At 46.4% G+C, this 18,055-nt stretch overlaps 1 long non-coding RNA gene across 1 annotated transcript in view; it reads left to right on the top strand.

The window, feature by feature from the left end:
• LOC123387307 overlaps positions 1-15,087 on the top strand; it is a 56,244-nt gene extending 41,157 nt beyond the window's left edge. Inside the window, exons 3-4 of the long non-coding RNA XR_006601686.1 lie at positions 1,242-1,434; positions 14,707-15,087. This is a non-coding gene — a long non-coding RNA (uncharacterized LOC123387307). The remainder of the gene's footprint in view (positions 1-1,241; positions 1,435-14,706) is intronic.
• The last annotated feature ends 2,968 nt before the right edge of the window (positions 15,088-18,055 follow it).

The raw sequence follows: 18,055 nt of genomic DNA, 5'->3' as shown, positions 1-18,055 counted from the left end.
CAATTTGAAATTACCTAATTTAGGGCTTCATGTGTTTATAATCTCTTCCCATCGTGTAAATTCCATGAGGCATTGCTGTGGCTGAAACAGTATTTAGAGCACAGTAGGCACTCAGTGAATACTGACAGAGCGGCATGCAAGCTTCACCTCCCAGCACCACTGTCTTGTAGATTGAGATTGTGTATGAACATACCTGGCAGAGAACTATCGACCAATAATGTCATCTTTATTAATCCTCACGATACATTTCACAGAAGAGCACACTGGTGCTTAGGAAATGTAAGTGCACCTGTGCCTTCAGCCCCCGGAACTCAGAATGTGGTTGCAGTCTTTGCTGAAAATGCCCTTGGAAGGAAGTTGTTCAAAAATATGTACACCAGGGGCACCTGGGTGGCTCAGTGGGTTAAAGCCTCTGCCTTCAGCTCAGGTCATGATCTCAGGGTCCTGGGATCGAGCCCCACATCAGGCTCTCTGCTCAGCAGGGAACCTGCTTCCCCCTCTCTCTCTGTCTGCCTCTCTACCTACTTGTGATCTCTTTCTCTCTGTGTCAAATAAATAAAATCTTAAAAAAAAAAAAAAGAGAGAGAGAGAAGGAGAAAAAAAAAATCAACTTTCTTTAAAAAAAAAAAAATATGTACACCAAAGGCAGTGGGCCTGGAACTGCCAGGGCCGGACACTACAGAGAGAAAGGGGAGGAGGGCAGGCGGTGAGGAAGGAGGAACACTGACTGGATTAAGTCTGGATTGATTAAATTATAAATAAATAAAACCCACACCGCCACGGCAGGGTGGGGCTGGGAGATCTGCTCCTTGCCTTCTAGGTGGGTGGGCCCAGCTCTGTGTTACTCTTACACCCGCCACCCGCCAGCAATCTTGTGAGGCTTCTTCAGGAGGGAGAAGGCAAGGCTCCAAGAGGCTGAGCAACTAGCTGGAACGTGGTAAATGACAAACCCCAAATGGGCTCTGCTTAGCTCCAAAGCCTACCCTGGCCTGCCTACGTGTCTGAATACCTAATGCTGGTCACCTCTCCTCCATCCCTGACTCACTCCCTGCCCCTGGCCAGTCCTGGTTCCTTATCAGTTAACTGAGGAGAGCTGATCAAAGCGAGGGCAACGATGATGATGATAAAAATCCAAATTCTTGGCACTTGCAAAATGCCAGGTATTATGCTAAACAATTTGCATGAACTATTAACTTTATCCTTATTCCTACAACAGATCTCATGCACTCTCCATTTCACAGATGAGAAAACTATGGATTTAGACCTACAAAAGGTCACAGAACGTGTAAGCCGCAATGTCAGGCGTCAAAGCCATGTTTGTCCTGCAACAAGGCTCAAGCTCTTTGACCTCACTGCCCGTTGTGAGAGAAGCCACCTGGGAAGACACCATCCAACTGACACACTTCATTCATTCAATCAATGAATTTAGATTTGGTAAGTATGCTGGAGTGGAATGGGAAGGAGGAGATGCATTTTGATGAGGATGGCAGATTAGGAAGGTCTTAGAGGCCATGGCAAGGAATTTGTATTTTACTGTAACCTTTTGAGGATTCAAGGTAGGAGAGTGTTAAGACCTATAAATTAAGTATTTTAACACTGTAGACAATGTGCTAAGAGTTAAGGACTACAATTAATCGGATATTGTCCTTTAAAACAAACTCCTCAATCCCTTTTAAAAGTCACTCAAGGGGCACTTGGGTGGCTCAGTGGGTAAAGGCCTCTGCTTTTGGCTTGGGTCATGGTCCTGGAGTCCTGGAATGGAGCCCCCCATTGGGCTCCCTGCTCAGCGGGGAACCTGCTTCCTGCCCCCCTGCCTGCCTCTCTGCCTACTTGTGATCTCTGTTTGTCAAATAAATAAACAAAATATATATTTTTTAAAAGTCACTCAAAAAAATAAATAAAGTCACTCGATTGGGGCACCGGGTTGGCTCAGTTGGTTAAGTATCTGCCTTTGGCTTAGGTCATGATCCCTGGGTCCTGAGATCAAGATCGAGCCCCACATCAGGCTCCCTGTTCAGCAAGGAATCTGCTTCTCCCTCTCCCTTTGCCTGCTGTTCCCCCTGCTTGTGGTCTCTCTCTCTCTCTCTGCCAAATAAATAAATAAAATCTTTAGGGGAAAAAAAAAAGCCCCTCAATCAGAAACCTTATCTAATCACCCTATATAAAATAGCACATGCAAAGATGCGCACACACATCTGTCACTATTTTCAAAAAACTTACATCCACCTGGTATACTTGTATATAGTGTTTCTCTTTCTCTATCCTTAGAATATAAGTTCCATAAAAGCAGGGTCTTGTGTTCACTGCTTTACTCATTACCACCTAGAATAGTGCCTGGCACACAGCAGTCAATAAATATTGAATGAATACGTAAGAAAGGTACATTATACCTCCCCTAAAATACAGTCAACATTTGTCCAGGCTTGTTCCTCTCCTCAATGCTGTATGAATGCTGGTTTCTATTCTCACCACTCTACTGGAAACAACTTTTCTAAGGTCACCAGTAAAATCCCAGTTGCAAGCTGTTTTTCTGGTGGCAGACCTCTCTGCTACATACAGCTGACATCGGGGATTTCTCTTCTCTGGGAAATGCCACGCTATGGGCTCCCATGACACTTCTCTCTCCTGCTTCTGTTCCTTCTCTGTCTCCTTAATGGTCTCCTTTCCCACCACTTCTGTCCCTTAAATGATGTAGTTCCTCTGGGTGTAGTACTGGGCCTGCTACTTTTTTCATACTATAGTCCGGGTGTTCTCAACCTCTCTCAGGGTTTCTACCACTCTCTATAGGCTGGTCATTCTCAAATCTATAGGTTTAGTCTCAAACTTTAGAGTGCCCGGATGGAGTTCTGAATTTGTTGGGATGGGCATTTCCTCCTGGATGTCCCCCTGCATGGCCCTGTGACTCAGCAGATTCAAGGTGGAAACTGCCATCTTCTCCTTAAACCTCCCCTCCTCGCCCTTCTCCTCCTAAGAGCTCTTGAGGCAGAAATGACTAAGAGCACCATTGCCCCCTGGAAACTCCAACACTCCTCTGCAGGGGAGAGCAGAGACCTGTTCTCGGGCTGGGAGGATCTGTAGCAAAGCACAGCCACCCTCGCTTCTCTACCAGAGGGCTTACACTGTCAGCTTCCAGGACTGTCTGTACCCAATAGCTCTGTTCCAAAACCTCACCCTGCTGTTTGTTGGGTATCTCAACTGCAAGATGTACAGAAGTGACCTTATCCACCCACCCCCTTCTAAATTTGCGTTTCACCACATGTACAGCTGGAACCACCATCTACCTTCAGTCTTCCAGGCTAGACATTTGAAAGCCATTAAAAAATATATTATTTATTTATTTATTTATTTGACAGACAGAGATCACAAGCAGGCAGAGAGAGAGGAAGGGAAGCAGGCTCCCCGCTGAGCAGAGAGGCTGATGCGGGGCTCGATCCCAGGACCCTGAGATCATGACCTGAGCCGAAGGCAGAGGCTTTACCCCACTGAGCCACCCAGGCGCCCCTGAAAGCCATTCTTGATTCCCCTTTTCTCTCCTACCACATCTCATTAAACACAGTGATTTTCATTCCCAAATGTTTCTCGATTCCATCCTCTCCTCAAAATCCCTGCCATGGTCTTTCTTGGGCTCTTAAATGATGTCCACTCTCTCAGACTTTCCAGCGGCAAACTTCTCTAATGACAGTAGAGACCTCTCTTGGGGGGGGACAACTTTTAGGCAGAGCACGGAAGGCAAAACGATCTAGCAAGAGTTTTGTTTTCAGAGCTTCTTTTTCTGTCAAATGATTTATACTTTTTTTCCATCTTGATATAAAGTTTCCTTTTTTTTTCTTTTTAAAGCTTCTATTTATTTATTTGAGAGAGAGAGGATGAGCAGGGGGAGGGAGAGGGAGAAGCAGACTCCCCACTGAGCAGGGAGCCCGATGCGGGACTCTACACTATTTCTTTTCTCTGTGCCTCTGCCCGAGCCAGTCCCTCCACTTGCACACCCACACACTCTTAAGACTCAGGCCGCCACCTTCAGGAAACCTCCCTGCCGTCAGTCCCCCAAGGCTGCTGTGGTGCTCCTCGTCAGTCCTTCCCTAACACGGTCAGCTTCTCTGTCCCCATGTTTGCATCAGTCTCTCCTGCTAGCCTGTGAACTTCTTTGGGGCAAGAACTGGGGTTTTTGTTTTTGTTTGTTTGTTTTTTAGTTGAGTCAAATAGCCTCTCCCTAGCACACAACAGACCCTCGGCTAAGCTGTAGTTAACTGAGTAAGGGAATGAATGAATATGGACCAGGAAGAGAGGGCTAACTGCACTGGAGGGCCAAAGGAGGCTTCAGAGAGGGACCATTTAATCTAGCTCTTGAAGGATGAGATGGAAGGAATTTGCCAGGGGGAGAATGAGTGGAAGAACACTCCCGGAGAGACAACAGCAGGTATAAAGGCACTGGGGTTCTGACAGAATCTGCAGTAGTGGAGGAAACGGAAGCATGGCTTGCGTGGAGAGTAAATGAAGGAGAGCCAAGGGAAAAGGCAGTGCTCACGGGGTACTTCCCCTTTGCTTCAATCTTGACCAAGACACCCTGAAATTGATAAACACATCCACGGCTACTTCCAGTGGTATTGTGAGAGGGCCTATTCTTCTACCTTAAAAACAGAAAGCAGGTCATCTGAGCACAGGTGCAAAACCAGCCACACAGAACACAGAACCACCATGTTCAAACCAGCATGACCTCCAGCCATACAGAACCACTGTGTTCAAACCAGCGTGACCGCCCTGCAGCCCTCAAGGAACGTACTCTCTAGAGAAGTTGTTATGTATGTAACCAAGAATCAGAGAAACTGCCACCACAGAGACCAGGCTTGATCAGCAAATCAAATATTGGAAGACCACTCAGGGGAACAGAGATGCCTAAGACAGGTTGGCTGATTCAGAGTCACCCATGGGCCTAGATTCCTCCCTGCCAAGTAAGAGGTCCCGCTGACCTGGAATGAGGGAATACTAGTTACGGTAACAACACCAGGAAAAATCAAACGGGAGACATAGTATTATTATTATTTTTTAAAAGATTTATTTATTTATTTATTGGACAGAGATCACAAGTAGGCAGAGAGGCAGGCAGAGAGAGGTGGAAGCAGGCTCCCCAGTGAGCAGAGAGCCCGATGCGAGGCTCGATCCCAGGACCCCAAGATCATGACCTCAGCCGAAGGCAGAGGCTTTAAACCCACTGAGCCACCCAGGCGCCCCGAGACATAGTATTATTAACATAAGTGAATGCTTTATATGCTTTCTCTTTTGTTGTTGTTGTTATGTTTTCTCATTCAAAGGACAGCCTCATGAGTCAGGTTATTACTGTCGCCATTTTACAGAAAAAGAAACTGAGGCTTGGTGAGTTAACAGAAACCACTGGCAATGGAACCCAGGTCTCTGGCTGTGAAAACAATGTCTTTTCTACTTCACCACAGACAAGGCTTCACTCTGCCTGAGCGATGAAGGAGGGAGAACCCTCTGTGTGGTGGGGAAAGGGGCACATTCAATTCCGGGTGTTAATGGGAAACACCAACTCCTGAGGGAGCACTCACCTCTCAGCCTTATTATCCTCAGGCTCCTGTTAGGATAATTTCTATGCTAATAATTATCAGAGATCCAATCTTGTCCTCTCTCAAGTGCCAATACTCCTTTCAAAAGATACTTCCCTAATCACCTAAAAGAATCACAGCTCCCTTATCGGTGGTCAGTTCCTCTTTTTACTTTCTGGTCTTAACGGGCAAGACACAGATAAGTCTTTCTCAGTCTGTTTTCTCCTCAAAGCAGAGGAATAAGTTGAATAAGTTGATAGCTAAATCAATAATACTTGTGTCAAGAACAGCAAAATAAAGAAAGAAATATCATGCTCTTGAAATAGCCCTTGAGGGCGCCTGGGTGGGTTAGTCCATTAGGCAGCTGCCTTTGGCCCAGGGTCCTAGGATCAAGTCCCGCATCAGGCTTCTTGCTCAGCAGGGAGACTGCTTCTCCCTCTGCCGCTCCTGCCTGTGCTCTTTCACTCTCTGACAAATAAATAAAATCTTAAAAAACAAACAAACAAACAAACAAACAAAAAGAAATAGCACGTGATTCATTCAACTCTTTAGTGAGTCCCTACTCTGCCGCAGCGACTGTGTTTGGTGCTGGGTGTCCTAAGAGGGACAGACAGACCCCAACCTACACAAGGAGTCCCGTCTAGCAGGTGTGTTATTCAAAAGAAAAATTCCATGAGGGAAGCTCTGAATCTATCAGCAGCTAGAAGACAAGCCAAGGACTCAAAACAAAAATTCTACTGAGAGGGACGCCTGGGTGGCTCAGTTGGTTAAGCAGCTGCCTTCAGCTCAGGTCATGATCCCAGCGTCCTGGGATCGAGTCCCACATCGGTCTCCCTGCTCAGCAGGGAGCCTGCTTCTCTCCCTGTCTCTTCTTGCCACTCTGTCTGCATGTGCTTGCTCCCTCTCTCTCTGACAAATAAATAAATAAAATCTTAAAAAAAAAAAAAATTCTACTGAGGAAGAAGAAACACCTACAGATACATAAAAAAGATGATCGATCGTAGCAGTAATCCAGGAAATGCAAATTAAAGCCACAATGAAATGCTATTTCGAGCCCAGCGGAGTCAGTACCTGATGGGAATGGCAGGCTGGCAGACCTGAGGTGACGGGACGGTGAACGTGAGCAGGCACCGAAGGAGCACGGGGAGAGCAGGCACTCGGTCACTATTTTGCCAGCCCCAACACAGGAAAGCTAGAGTGGAGACGGCAAACAGGAAGCTCGAGGGCTACGTACAACTGGCCGCCATGTTTTGTTTGCCCTCACTGAGTTTACAACATCAACATTTGCCAAGAGGAAAAATCAGAGAATTTCACAACTTCTCTCCAAAAATGGTAAAATTTGGCAGGTCTTGGGCCAGTCTCCACCAGGTATGTGCCGGAGCTGAGTAGCGGCAGAAGTCTGCCTTCTCACCGCATCCCCACTAGTCCCTCAGCCTCTGGCACTGGGGCTGCTGGGCCCACTTCAGTTACTTTGAGCTCTGAAAGCACTGAATTGTGCTCCCCCTTGACTGGAGATTTAATGGGATCCACTCTCGGGGACAGAATCCAGAGACTGGGATTACCAATTCTGCAATGGGGCCAGGAATTGGAGCCAGAGACAACTTCTTCAGCGAGATATTTACTTACTATTATCCCAAATCCTTACAACTTTGCAGGAAACCAAGGCTCAGAGAAGTGAAAAAATTGCTCAATGAATTGCAAAGCTGGGATGCAAACTCAGGAATCTGATTTAGGGTTTAAACCCTGTTAGGAGCTGTGCAAGAATTACATCATTTAATTCTCACTTCAACTCTGTAAGATGGGGACAATCATGATCTTTATTTGACTTAAGAGAAAATGAAGCCACAGAAAGGCAATGACTTGTCAAAGGTCACAGAGCTAGTAAGAAGAATGGGGCTGAGCCACAAGGCCTCCCTGTAGAGCCCGAATCTCAGGGCTACATGAGCAGGTTTCTGGAGCTTCGGGGGATCACGTTCCTGCCTCCCAAGTCTCACCAGTTCAGTCTTCGGGATCACCACTGCTCACAGGTCAGTGCCTGCCTTTCAAGACAGAAACACTTTGTGTTTGCTTTTACTACTAAAAGGGGACACCGCATACCAACCTGCAGCGGGCTGTCTGCCGTAACACACCACGGAGCACTTTCCATATCGGCATCGGTCCATCTCAGTGGAAATACGGTGAATTATTTAACTTAGCTCCTTATAAGCACTTAGGTTGTCTCCCGTTTCTTCTTATTTTATTAAATGATATAGTAAACACCCTGTTCACCTGAATTTGTGTACACTTGAACATTTATTTCTGTAGGATAATTCCAAGCAGAATTATGGGGTCAAGGTCATGCCTATATAAGATTTTGGTAGACGTTGTCAAGTTTCCCCCCAGAAAGGCTATCGACGTACATTCATTCCCATCAACAACGTATGAGAGCCTGCTTCCCACGCTCCTGTCTCCACAGGGTATAGCTCTCCGTTGCTTTCTCTGCACCACACTCAAGCTGCCTCCCTACGGCTGCCTTGTTATTTTTGTAATCAGTTCAGTTTCACAGTATGATTACAACTATAAAAGGAGCAAAACAGAATCATCTATGTGTAGTGAAACGGGGGAGGGGTGCAGGAAACACACCAGAACAAGGGCGGCGACTGGATTACATGGGTCTGAACGGATTAGACTTTTTTCCCCAGTATTTTCCAAATGTTCTTGCATGAGGTTTGCTTAGATGACAATAGGGGGAAAACTTCTCCCTTGCTTCCCCCTTATTAATTTTTTAAAGAAAAGAGGCCCAGAGTGTGTCTTAGGGATGGCATGGAGGAGAGGAGCTAGGGATTGCTCCCTGTGAGCAGGATTTTGTGGAAGACGTGTCATCCCCTCGCCTCAAGTGGACAGGATGGATAGTGACAATGGTGAAGAAGAAAAGGAAGTGGCTGGAGCTATACTCAAGGCCTGAGGCAAGAGGAAAGAGATTAGGAAAAGCCTAGAGCTTAACAGTCACTCAATGTTAAATCACACTTAACATTATTCACCTAAATTGCCCAAGCCTGATGTCAGTGGCCGGTCCTAGATTCTTACCCAACCCCCCGCCCCCAGCCACCAGATCCTGCTGACTCTATCTTCCTAGCCTCTCTCCAAATCCACTTGCTTCTCCCATCTCCTTGAGTTGAGGCTCTTATCCTCTCTCACCTGGATCACCAAAATAACCTCTCAACAACCACCACCTTGGCCCCCAGCCCCGTTCATTTCCCATAGAGCTGTCATTTCAGAGCAATTCTAACATACAAATCTGGTTTTGGGTAAAACTCTTCCCTATGGCCTGCAGTCCTGATTCTCGGTCCCGGCTACACATTAGAATCACCTAGGGAGTTTTTCAGATGACCCCAAGGAACCAAGTCCCCATATGCTGAGACTCAGACTAAACTGGTTTGGGGTGGGTCCAGATTTTTAGTTTTGTAAAACCTCCTCCCAGGTGATTCTAACGTGCAGCCAGGGTTGAGAACCACCGGGATCCATGGTATAGATCACAGCTTCCTTCCCATGGTTTTCAGGGACTCCATGTCATTCAATCTTTCAGCACATATGTATTTTTTTTTTTTTAAGATTCTATTCATTTATTTGACAGAGATCACAAGTAGGCAGAGTCAGGCAGAGAGAGAGGAGGAAGCAGGCTCCCTGCTGAGCTGAGAGCCCGACGCGGGACTCGGGACTCGATCCAAGGATCCTGGGACCATGACCCGAGCCGAAGGCAGAGGCCCCAACCCACTGAGCCACCCAGGCGCCCTGTATTTTTTTTTTTTTTAAAGATTTTATTTATGGGGCATCTGGATGGCTCAGTCGGTTAAGCGTCTGCCTTTAGCTCAGGTCATGATCCCAGGGTCCGGGGACTGAGCCCCATATCTGGCTCCCTGGTTGGTGGTGAGCCTGCTTCTCCCTCCCCCTCTGCTGCTCCCCCTTGCTTGTGCGCTCTCACTCACTCTCTCAAATAAATAAATAAAATATATATAAAGAAGATTTTATTTATTTATTTGTCAGAGAGCACAGACAGAGAGGGAGTGGCAGGCAGAGGGAGAAGCAGACTCCCCCCCTGAGCAAGGAGCCCCATGTGGGACTCGATCAGACTCTGGGATCATGACCTGAGCCAAAAGCAGACACTTAACTGACTGAGCCACCCAGGCAGCCCTCAACAAATATTTATTAAGCACCTGCCATGTACCAGAGAATCTGCTGGCACAGACGCTAAGCGAAGAGTAACACTTAGACCTATGGTTTATCAAGGGCAATCCAGCTCTTAGTATTCTGAGCCTTATTTCTGCCTCCTCTTACCTCTCACTCTGTTCTGTGATCATGACCTGAAACTTGCACTTCTGCAGCCTATGAACATGCCATTGTCTCAACCCAAATTCCACCCCTCAGCCTCCTGGCCTACTTAAGACTCAGCTTGAGAACCACTTCCTCTGAAAAGGCTTGACCTAACCCCAGCCCTGGATCTGCCCTGATGATCATCACACTTGCCACTGTACCTACTGTCATCGCTGTCCATTTCGCTGTCTGGTGCCCTCACTATCCTGAGAGCTCCTTGGGGACAGGGAGAGTGACTAAACCATCTCCCCATCCCCCATGGAGGTGCCAACTCTTGGGTCGGTAGAAGAGGTACTCCCAGGGGGGCAATAAATGGTATGAGCAAGGGATGAGCAGAATGGAAATGAGTTAGAGGAGAACTGCAGCCTCAGAAGCTTCCTGAAGCCGAATTCGGGATGGGAGTTTCAAAAACAGGCAGCCCTGTGACCACCAGGGAGGCGGGGAGAGAAACACAGTATTACAACTGAGAAAAACAGGCGCACCTGGGTGGCTCAGTCGGTTAAGCATCTGCCTTTGGCTTGGATCATGATTCCAGGGTCCTGGAATTGAGAGCTCCCTGCTCAGTGGGGAGTCTGCTTGTCCCTCTCCCACTGCCCTTGCTTGTGCTCTCTTTCTCAAATAAACAAATTGCTAAAACAACAACAACAGAGTAGAGCAGTGGTAGCAACCTGTTACCTTCCTTCTTGCGTGGTGAAGTCTGTGTTCTAACTCATACACTTATTATGTGACTTTGGGTTAGGGCTCCCCTACTATATGCAGGGCTGGTGGCAGGAGTACAAATGGAGGCCCATACTCCGTATGTCCGAAGAGCTAAAAATTATAAACTAACAAACCATTACATATAGCTTCTATTCTTTTCTGCTACTTTAATAAAATTTACCTTCACAATGACCTGGAAGGCTAGGTTTAAATCTGGACTTCTCAGAGTTGTTGGGATTATGATGGCGCAAAGAAAATTAGTCCCTAACCTAGCCACTTCTCTTCCCACCTGTGGTAGGCAGGATAACGTGCCCTTTGCCCAAGGTATCCACAGCCAAAGCCCTGAGGACTATGAATCTGTTATTTCACACAGCAAAGAGGAATTAAGATGGCTAATCACCCAACCTGGAGATAGGGAGATGATCCTGGGTTATCTGGGTCGGCCCAATGCCATCACAAGGATCCTAACAAGGGAGAGAGCTGAGGCAAAAGAAATCACTGGAAAAGGCAAGTATATGGACTCTTCTATAGAGCCTCCGGGAAGGGGCAGAGCTCTGCCAGCACCTGGATGGCAGCCCACTGAGCCCCACTTCAGACTTCTGACCCCCAGAAATGTGGTTACCTCTGTGATAATTTTTTACAGTAACACTAGGAGACTAGTACATTGCCTGAGGCTCTGTCCTGCACGAGGGCCTCAGGCTCACCTGTGGGGCCATTTCAGCCACAAAACCAAAGTCACACTCCCCCAAACAACTGCCCCTTTGGTACCCCTTGGGCCCGGGGGGACACAAACTAGCGTTCTTGGGAGGAAAGACACACAGAGGAGACTCTGGAAGAGAGCTGAGGCTATTTGAGCAAGGAAAGGTGGCTTTTTGGCACTTAGAGTATGGTCTGGAAGAGGTATGGGCTCTGGGTTGGCACAATTTCTGGACCACTTGGCTTTCTCACCCTGTAGGGAGATACACAGCTCCTAAAGGGGGTCCAGGGAAGGACCCTGTAACGCACAGAGCCCAAGAGCTCACACACAGCACTGTCATGGGTCAAATGGCTTTGCCTCCCCAAGCCTCATCTGTAAAGCCAACCATTCAGATCATTACTGAGTACCTCCTCTGTGCCACATGTTACGCTTAGCGACAGCTGAATGGTAGGTCAAGCAGCTAGCCGATACGGAGGAATCCCTTGATAACATTAATTTACTTCCCCTCCTGCTTAATCTCAACTGAGTCGTGGGCTTGCAAATTAGAAATAGAAACCCCATGCTCAAACTTTTCAGGGGACCTCATCTGCTCCTGGGAGGAACCTAAAATGCTTTGCAAGGCCCTGCAAACCCAATGTGCCCTCCCCACTCCGCCTCCTCCTGTACTCCTCTGCACAGACCTTGGGAGTCCCCAACTGCACCAAGGGCCTTCCCTGCTCCTGCCTGGCTTTCCCTCGCTGTTACCTTCTGTCTGCAAGGGTGTGTCCTCCACACATACCCACCCCTCTACCACCAATCTCTTTTAGGGCTTAGTTTAAATACCATTCTCTTGAGGAAGCCCTTCTGTTTCCCCCACCCCACTAACTAGAGCAGCTTTACCTGCTATCTTCTTCCAGGTAGCCCTCTCTGGCCCTTACCATGATAACCATCATATGACCATCTGGGTGACTTTTTGTGGTTAACAGAAGATGAATCTATTTTTGTAACTTTTCATTTTTTTCAAGACAGAGTCCCAAGGGCGGTGGGTTAAGCCGCTGCCTTCCGCTCAGGTCATGATCTCAGGGTCCTGGGATCGAGCCCCGCATCAGCCTCTCTGCTCAGCAGGGAGCCTGCTTCCCTTCCCCTCTCTCTGCCTACTGTGATCTCTCTCTGTCAAATAAATAAATAAAATCTTTAAAAAAAAAAAAAAGAGTCCCAAATGTATTACTTTTTATTTTTACTGTTTTTTTTTTACCTTTCTCCTGGCAAAATAGACACAACATAAAATTAACCATTTTCGCCATTTTTAAGGGTCCAGTTCAGTGCCATTAAGTACATTCATGGTCAAGGGACCAGCACCTCTAGCCATCTCCAGGACTTTTCCACCATCCCAAACTGAAACACAACACCCATGAGACAGTAAGTCCCCATTGTCCCCTCCCCTCAGCTCCTGGGGACAATGTCCTACTGTCTCTGTGAATCTGACTAGGGACCTCATATACGTGGAATCATACAATACTTGTCCTTTTGTCACCAGCTTATTTCACATGGCACAATGCCTTCAACGTTCCTCCAACTTGTAACGTGTCAGAATTTTGCTTTATCTTATTTTCTCGCTCCCTCTTAAGGCTGAATACTGTTCTGTCGCTGTGGATGTGCGACATGTGTTTATATACTCATCCGTCGATGGGTACTTGGGCTGCTACCACCTGTTAACGATTGTGGATAGTGCTGCCACGAACATGGGCGTGAAGAGTTCTGTTCCCTTGCTTTCAATTTTTCTGTATCTATATGTGGAAGTGGAATTGCTGGATCAAATGGTAATTCTATGATTAATATAGGTTGTTTTTTATCTGTTCTTCTACTCTCCTGGCTCCCTTCCTCCGCCACAGCCTTTAGCCCCGTGAGGGGAGGGACCATGTCTGTCTTCTGGGACCAGCATGAGCCGGTGCTTCAATCAGTGTTTGTTCAGTGAATGAACAAAAGGCAACTTGGCTGATTTGGGGGCAGGGGAAGCCTGAAGCAGATGGAGACAGAAGATAAGGGGCAGAAGTCCCTGACAGGTTTTCTGTCCCAGAGGGCGCCACACCAAAGACGGTGCCCACAAGGGGGTCCGTTTTGTTCCAGTTTTTGTTTTTGTTTTTTTAAAGTTTCCATGCCTTTTTGTGGGGCTCACCCTCCCTCTGGTCTTAAAGCTTTTAGAAGGAATCATATAAAAGGGAGTTCAAGTATCTTAGCCTCTCTTTTCTTCTTGAGGCAACAGGGCATAATGTGAAAGCTGTTTTTTGAGTCAGAGGAATGAGCTTAGAATTCAGGCTCCCCCGCTTCCTGGTAGTGACTCTGAGCCTGTCTTTCGTCATCTGTAAAATGGGAATATTATACAATTCATAGTGCAATTTTAAAGATTATCTCAAATATGTAAACAGCCTGGAACAAAGGAGGTGCTGTCAATGCTGGTTCTCCCTTATCTCCTTTTCTAAGAGCCACTACACACATCATGTGTGCTCAGCTGGCCGGCATGATAAGCCCTATTTGAAAGCCTTTATGGTTTTGATCACCATGAGGCAACTTCTAAAACAGAGACCAAAGGAACGTATTCTGGCACAGAGGAGCTCATTTTACACCATGCGTTCTCTCCACGGAGGCTGAGCCCACAATTAGAGGTGAACTGGTCCTTACTATTCTCAGGTCAAAAACGTTAGGCACGCTGACAAACACTGAACACATCTGAAACGATGACAAGAACACCTCAAGGATGCGCCATGCTGGACTTTGCGTGGCACTTCCTCACAGGTTCTCTTTCAAGCCTGGCAGGAAGCAGATGGAGAGCTGGAGGAGTCCTCTCAGGTTACAAAGGCTGCATATGGCAGTGGGGTATAATGAAAAGCATTCAAAAGATCTGGGTTCAAATTCCGACTCTGCCCTTCATTCATGTTGTGATTTTAGGCAAGATCAAGTAAATGAGACCCAGCTCAGAAATGATCATTACTGAGGCATATGACTTTCAGTCATTTGTCCTACAATGCATGGTATTTTGCTTCTTTGAGAGACAGGAAGGAAAAACTGAATACACAGGGGGAAAGGACAGCAAGTTCTACTCAGAGTATGTTTGGAAGACCATCACCTGTGAAATGCAGATTCTCAACCCCATGGCAAATCTACTGAATCAGAATCCTTGGGAGGTCCGGGATCCATGTTTTCATAAGCGCTAGGAAATTTGCAAGCCTGCTAATGGTGTGAGAAGCGCTTTGCTATGCACAATGCATAACCGAATTCATTTTGTATTCTGGTAACTCCCAACTTTATACTAACTTCCTCCACTTGTAACTGCTTACCTGACATCTTCATATAGACATCTCAAATATAATGTGTCTAAAACCAAACTCTTGATTTCTCTCTTTACACCTGCTCCTTTTGTAGGCCTTCACTGGGAACCGGCTCGGCAGTCACCCAACTGTTTAAACCAAGAACCTAGGTGCCAATCTTGATGTCATCCTCTCTCCAGGGTCCCTTTATCCAATCTGATTCATCAACAAATCCTGTCAATCATCTTCAGGTAGATGCAGAATGAAACATCTAGAATACTTCCCTACTCACCACAGCTGCACCACTACCAAGCTGAAGTCCCTCACACTCGCTGAAGGGTCTCCAATCCATCCTCTGCCCTCAAAGCCTGCGGTCCTCACTGCTAATCTTGGAAAAACATGCATGACGATTGGCTCAATCTAGAGACCCTGAGATCCTGACCTGAGCCGAAATCTAGAGTCGGATGCTTAACCAACTCAATCACTAAGTAGCACTGCTCTCTCTCTCTCTCTCTCTTTTTTTTTTTTAAATTTGACAGAGAGAGAGATCACAAGTGGGCAGAGAGGCAGGCAGAGAGAGTGGGGGAAGCAGGCTCCTTGCTGAGCAGAGAGCCCGATGCGGGGCTCGATCCCAGGACCCTGAGATCATGACCTGAGCAGAACGCAGAGGCTTAACCCACTGAGCCACCCAGGCATCCCTCTACTATTTTTTAATTGAAAATTCTATGGAGTTAATTGCAGACTCACACACAGTCATAAGAAAATGTATATTTTTCCCAGCTTTCCCCAGTGGAAATGGTTTGCAAAATTATAGTATTACATCACATCAGGATTCTAACATTGATACATCCTCCTCATTTTTGTCGAACTTATTTGTATGTGTATGACTTCTACTTTTTGCAACTCTGTAAGTCTAAAATTATTCCAAAATAAAAAGTTAAAGGGGTGCCTGGCAGACTCAGATAAAGGAGCACACAGCTCTTGGTTTCGGGCTGTGAGTTCAAGGTCCCCCTTGGGGGAAGAGCTTGCTAAAATAAATAAACTTAAAACAATAATAAAAAGTTAAAGAAAAAAGGTAGCTGATGAAACGCCACAGCAGGGGAACCTCCATCAGACTTCTTCAATCCCCTTTCCAGACCCACCCTCTGCTACCCTTCCGCCACACAACAAATCCAAAGTCTTGTCTTTTCTTTTATCTTTTCTTTTTTTTTTTTTTTTAAGATTTTATTTATTTACTTGACAGGCAGCACAAACAGAAGGAGCGCGGCAGGCAGAGGCAGAGGGAGAAGGTTCCCTGCTGAGCAGGGAGCCTGCCATAGTGCTCAATCCCAGGATCCCGGCATCATGACCTGAGCTGAAGGCAGACGCTTAACTGACTGAGTCACCCCAGTGCCCTCTGAAGTCTTTTCAACCACAGCCTCTTTTCCTTCCTTTCTCTCACTCTCTTGCTGTGCTTAGCATACTGGCCTTCTTGCTGTTTCTCAAAGCAGCCAAGTCCTTTCTCATGGCAAGATCTCTGTTAGTTACCCAATCGAGAATTAGCGCTGCCCTTGGAGATTCACAAGGCTGCCTCCTTCTCGTCCTTCTTCCGCTGGAATGTAACTCCCCTAACTTCCGAACACCTTCTGTCATTCTCTACCGAGTTACATTTCATACCACTTCATGGTTGTTTGATGTTATACATTTGTTTACTAAATGTAAGCTCCACAAGAGTATGTACACCCAGAGATTAAACAGTGCCTGAAACATAGCAGCCTTTGACAAACATTTGTGAGACGAGTAACGAGACTGATGATATCTGCTCCGTTCTATTTGATTGAATTTGGTTCGAAACAAAGGCTGTTTAGAAGTTGCTGATGCAGGGTGCCTGGGTGGCTCAGTCTGTTAACTGTCTGCCTTTGGCTCAGGTCATGATCTGGGGGTTCTGGGATGGAGCCTTGCATAAGGTTCCCTGCTCAGCAGGGAGTCTGCTTCTCCCTCTCCCCTCTCCCCCTCCTGTTCTCTCAAATACATACATACATACACACATACACACATAAAATCTTTTAAAAAATGTTTACCTTAAAAAAAAGTTGCTGATACTTGTTGGGGACCTACTATATGGCAGACACTATACAGGAATGGTCTTATTTAGTTCTCAATGATCTTGTGCAACAGTATTTTCTCCACTTTTTTGGACAAGGAAACTGAAGCTCAAAGAGGTCAATGCATAAGCTCAAGTTCAACAGTACATGGCAGGTCTGAATTTAAGGTCACTTTATCTTAGTTCTAACTGCTATTACAGCCCAGTAGGAGTCAGTCTTGGCAGAAGCCACCAGTCTGTACAATTATGTGTCTCTAGTTTAGATGAATGAGGCTTATTTAAGATTTCAGATGGTCTAGACACCTTTTATACTTTTTACCTGGAGACCCTCCTTGGATCTTACTCTAATATGTCAACTTCTCTCTTAAAATATAAACCCTCAAACTGACTCGTCTTCCAAATATTCTCTAATCAGTGGCAAATGCTTTGAAAGACTAGACCAGGGTACTAGGTTAATGTGTCTCAAGCTAAGCTCCCTGGCCTGTAACTGCTTTTCAGAACTACACTCGATGACTTCATTTGTTGTTTCCACTTTGATAACATGAGAAAAATATAGCCTTAAAAATTATAGAACAAAGCCTATCATATCTATAGAGAACTCCTGATATTCTGGAGGGATAGAAGACTTTTGAGAATTCTCCAAATGTATACTTCTATGTAACTGCCTCCAAAACATGAAATAAAGTGTACTGGGAAAAAGGACCATCAGATAACTGCTGATCATGTAAATCCAGGGCTACGGTGCCTTGTAAAGCTAGGAAACTCTCCAACTTTCGCTTGACCTGTTCCATCTCCTCAGATGTGTGATTTTTACACTGGATTAAAAATTTTTTTGAAGATTTTGTTAATTTATTTGACAGTGAGAGACATAGTGAGAGCGGGAACACAAGCAGAGGGAGTGGGAGAGGGAGAGGTAGGCTTCCTGCAGAGCAGGGAGCCCCATGCAGAGCTTGATCCCAGGACCCTGGGATCATGACCTGAACCAAAGGCAGCTGCTTAACAACTGAGCCACCTAGGCACCCCTACACTGGATGAAGATATTGAAAACAAATGGCTTTCCCTCTTTGCTGCAGGGTACACAGCGCTGCCTACACAGAGGCTGAGCCACATCGCAACCCATGTCTTGTTTATTGTCCATCTCTCCTTTAGAATGTAAGCACGAAGGCAGGGATCTTTGTCTCTGTTCATTAATGTATCCTAAGAACCTTAAAACAGTGTCGAGCACAGAGGAGGCACTCAAAAAATTATTCAATAAATGACTTTAGGGGCACCTGGGTGGCTCAGTGGGTAAAAGCCTGCCTTCTGTCATGATCCCAGAGTCCTGGGATCGAGCCCCACGTCGGGCTCTCCTCTCAGCAGGGAGCCTGCTTCCTCTTCTCTC

The sequence above is a fragment of the Mustela putorius genome, unplaced genomic scaffold (genome assembly GCF_011764305.1).
Source record: "Mustela putorius furo isolate JIRA1106 unplaced genomic scaffold, ASM1176430v1.1 tig00003853_pilon_pilon_pilon, whole genome shotgun sequence".
Lineage (NCBI taxonomy): Eukaryota > Metazoa > Chordata > Mammalia > Carnivora > Mustelidae > Mustela > Mustela putorius.
Note: the sequence above shows the minus strand (reverse complement) of the source record. Positions and strands in the feature narration are given on the sequence as shown.